Genomic DNA, 4,392 nt, shown 5'->3' on the forward strand with positions numbered 1-4,392 from the left:
TCTATATAATTTTCATAAAGCAAAATATTTTGAGATATTTTAGTAAATATATAATAAAGATTTTATTTGAGCTTTATTAGAGGGATTTAATCTAGTTTAGGGATTGGCAAACCAACTACAACAAGCCAGGTCACTCCTATAGGTTGTTTTTATGTTGTCTGTGAAGTAATAATGGTTTTTACATTTCTGAATGCTTGAATAAAATCAGAGGAAAAATATTTGGTGACACATTAAAACTATATCAAATTCAAATTTCTGTGTCTATAAAGTTTTAAATTTTGTCAACACAAATTTTTTGAATTGTGTTTTTTCTTTTGTTTTATATATAATAATATCTACATAATATCCTAGAGTTTGTATCTTCATATATAAAGCCTAAAATATTCATTATTTGACACATAACAGAAAAAATGTTTCTGATCACTTGACTCTAGTTCAACCATCTCATTTTAGGTAAGAATATTGGGACTCACCAGAAATAAGAGCCTTGCCTAGGATCACGGAGCTGGTTAAAGGAGAACCCAAGCCAGAATGAAGGACTTTTGACTGCACGTTCATTGTCATGGTCCCCATATATGATTATAAAGACTCTGAACTTCATAGCACCATGAGGCTGTGTTGTGAGGAACTAAACAGAACTCTCAGCAGCTCTTAATTTTCCTTTTAAAAATAAGCTGAGTATTTACAATATGGCGTTACACATGCACAGAAACAACTAAAGGAAAACTATTCTTGTACAGTGTCCAAAATGAATATTTGAATTGCAGCAAGCCCAAAATAAAATGGAAAGTAATCACAATTTACTTAGAAGATTAAGTCCAATTACGCTTTCAAGTTAGGGATTAGAGACAGTGATGGTGAGCTGAATGATGCGGATTAAATGGTTACATGAAAAAAACATGAAATATTTGTTATTGCGCTGTCCACACAAAGGTTGGACTGAATCGTAGATGTCGCCAAGGATTTTTGAAATACCCAGATTACAAAGTTGCCTACAAGCAGGGGTAAAATAAAAGCTTCCAAAAAGGAGTGCAACCTTTGAATAAGTACTAAGTAAGAATTGCCCAATTCTCATTCTTGTGTTATTACTAATAAAATTGATTTTTTATTGCCAGAAACCTTTTCACTTGGGTGAAAATAAAGTTAAGTCTTTTCTCACTAGTAATGAGTAAGATTGTTTCCCTCTCATTCAGAAATATGTTTTATTAAGGCAAATAGTTTAAGCATTTTGATTTAAAGTTTATATTTGCACCTTTATTTCACAAACTTTTAAAAACTTTTTTTCCGTATTCTTGTTTATGTTTCCAATTGATTTTTACCAATAAATATTTTGCTAGATTTTACATATACTCTGCAGGTTTGAGGGAAAAGTATATATATATTATGATATTATACATTTTGTACCTTTCTTATATCAACTGTTTCTAAAATCACGTTTATATTCAACTTTCAATAACTCTGCCCTGAAGGTAGAGTACCAGTAAAATGCAACCTTAGGCTTAGTTTTTAATTCTATAAAAATGAAGCCATCAAAAAAAGACAAATTCCAAACTCCAAATATATCCATCATTAAACCCTCATTAAGCTCTATATTTCTATATCCAGCAACCCAACTAGAACATATAAACAGGCACATCAAAGTTAACATGTTTAAACTGTAACTGTAACCTAAAACCTGCCTCCTCTGGCCTTTCTTACTCAATAAAATACACCACCAAGTTGAATGATAAAGAACACACACACACACAACTATCTTTCCTCTTTTTCACTCCCAAAGCTGCTCCAACACGACGTTCTTTGAACACCAAAAATTCACCATCCAGCTCTTCTGCTCTCCACCACTACCACCAACTTTCCAAGAGACATAATTTCTTACCAAAACTCTGCAGTGTGAGCTCCTAGCCTTCTGCTGCCCGCCCCCATAATTGACTCCCACTAAGTAAACCAACATGGCTGTATAAATATGCTGTTTAGATGATATCACTTGGCTACTTAAAGCTTTCTGTTGTTCGAACTAAAATCTAAATTTCATGCTATGCCTTATAAGACTTTATCTGGCTCCTCTCTGCCTGTGGTCATCTCTGCCTATGGTCATATATTATCTATTCTTGCCTTCTTTCCAATCTTTAAACTACCCGTGCACAATTGTAAATCGGGATATTTTGTACTTGATGATTTATTTGCCCAAATCTCTCTTGCTCCTAATCTTCAAATAATTGTCCCTAACCCTTTTTTACTCAGTTCATGCATCATCTAAATAAAAAGTATCTATGTATCATCATCCCTTTCCCATTTTATTTCATTCATAGCTCTTCATTATACAAGTTTATTTTAACCATTATTTTTGTTTAGTTTTCTTCAGTACCCTACAGGATGTCAATTTAGTTGAGGAGAAACCTGTTCTGTTCTATTTGGGTTTAGAAGCACTGCATACATGCCTGGCACATTGGAGGTAATCAATAAATGTGTTTTACTTTGATTGCAAAGTAAAATTTCCATCATCCCAGTTGTTTTTCTTTCTTTCTTTTTCTGTTCTTCCTTTCTTTGGTGTGTGTTTGTTTTCTGAATTTGGTTTAAGGTGCATGTACACCAACACTATGTCGCCTCCTTGAAATGCCTTGAGGTAGATGGTATATATGCCGCTGGTAACTGTATTCATCTTGCAGAATCAAATATTATAAAGTTTGTACTCAAAATATATGTCATTGTATGGTAGCTATCATAAATATAGTCTGAAATTTCTTTGCTTGAAAGATGTCATACTGGTTTAAGATATTATGAATAAAAAGACCCATATTTATAAAAGAATCATTCTATTTTCAGACTATACATCTGATTACTCACCAAGCGTGTAAAAACTGAGCTTGCAGAGATGTTAATTTAATAGGCACCATATTAGTTATCCAGGCAAAAAAGCTGAAAAATATGTTCTATATTATTTAAAAAACTGCGGCATAAATAGTTTGGGGCTGGCTATAACAGATGTCATGCTTATGCAAATAATGTTCAAATGTGCTCTGATCTGCCTTTCTTCTTAATTTGATATTATAAACTTTAAGTTAAAATAGTAACATGACATTCCATGTAATTCATTTCTTGGGGATTATTGCTGCTTCCAGCTATTAGTTTCTTCAAATCTAATTCCTCATAACATTACACCAAAAGGTCTAACTCTCCTGGGTCTAACTACTCTGCTTCTTATGTCTTAATGTCTAATTATACAAAATACCACCTGTAACATGACATCTGATTGTTGGAGAGCTGAGCATTTTAGTGAAAAAATACAAGTGTAAGCCAAAGTTCTGCTGAAAAAAGTTTACAATGTAATATTTTCTGATCAAAAATAATATGTATGTCAAGTAAAACTCTGTCATTAAAGTCTTGAGAGACTGAAAAGCATTTAGCCATTCAGGTAACAAGGATTAACAGCATTAGGCCCTTCTCTTTAGTAATTTCCTTCTCTTTACATTCAACAGATACAGGGCTAAACCATTTTAGATCAAATATTTAGGAACCTTGAAAAGTTTACTAACATAAATTTCCAACCCAGTGATGACAAAGCCATACTCAGCCATTTGTTGTATGGCCACCAAAATGCAATCCAGTGCTAAATATACCCAATTAAGGAAAGTTAATGAGACTCCACTGAATCAGATTAGCTGCAAATATTATGTGACTGAGCAGAAATTAGCAAATAATTTTTATGCAACATCCTTTAATATATTATATAACAAAATATTTTAGATATAATAGTCATGTAGGTTTACTCATAATTATATAAAATAAATATTTTAATAAATACAAGGATTAAAACAAGTAGATTTTACTGTAATGTGTAGAAAATGGCATCGTTTCCAATTCACTCACTGTTTTGTAATCCAGTTATACTACGGAAGGAGCAGAACATTCTGTATACATCCACATACTATTTAAGTCATATTATTATCATAATAATGATAATTACTTTCTTATATCATATGCAGTTTGAAAATATTAAAAATACATTGATTTAAAAGAAAAAAGTGTACCATATATATCACAGGATCTGGTAAAAGCCATTATTTTTTAATGATAAATAGTGACCCTTTTCCACTTATCCCCTTTTTGCGAGGGGCAGAGACTGCTTCATTGAGAGCACTATGGATTGACCATTTATTATCTAGATTTGAGGCATTTCTCATTTTCACTATGTATCGACTTTTTGTATTGATAGGCTGCAGCTGAACCTGTTTCCTTCCTGTATTTTTCTGCCAAGCAAAGAAATGGCGTTAGAGGAGAATGAATAAAGTGTAGAAGTGACACAGTGGGCTTTATTTTCTGTTTGTTAAACCTTTGGGCCTGTGCATCTTGAACAGACTACTAAGTAACTGAATATTAGGTTTCATTAAACAA

The sequence above is a fragment of the Desmodus rotundus genome, chromosome 13, assembly GCF_022682495.2.
Source record: "Desmodus rotundus isolate HL8 chromosome 13, HLdesRot8A.1, whole genome shotgun sequence".
NCBI classification, from domain to species: Eukaryota; Metazoa; Chordata; class Mammalia; order Chiroptera; family Phyllostomidae; genus Desmodus; species Desmodus rotundus.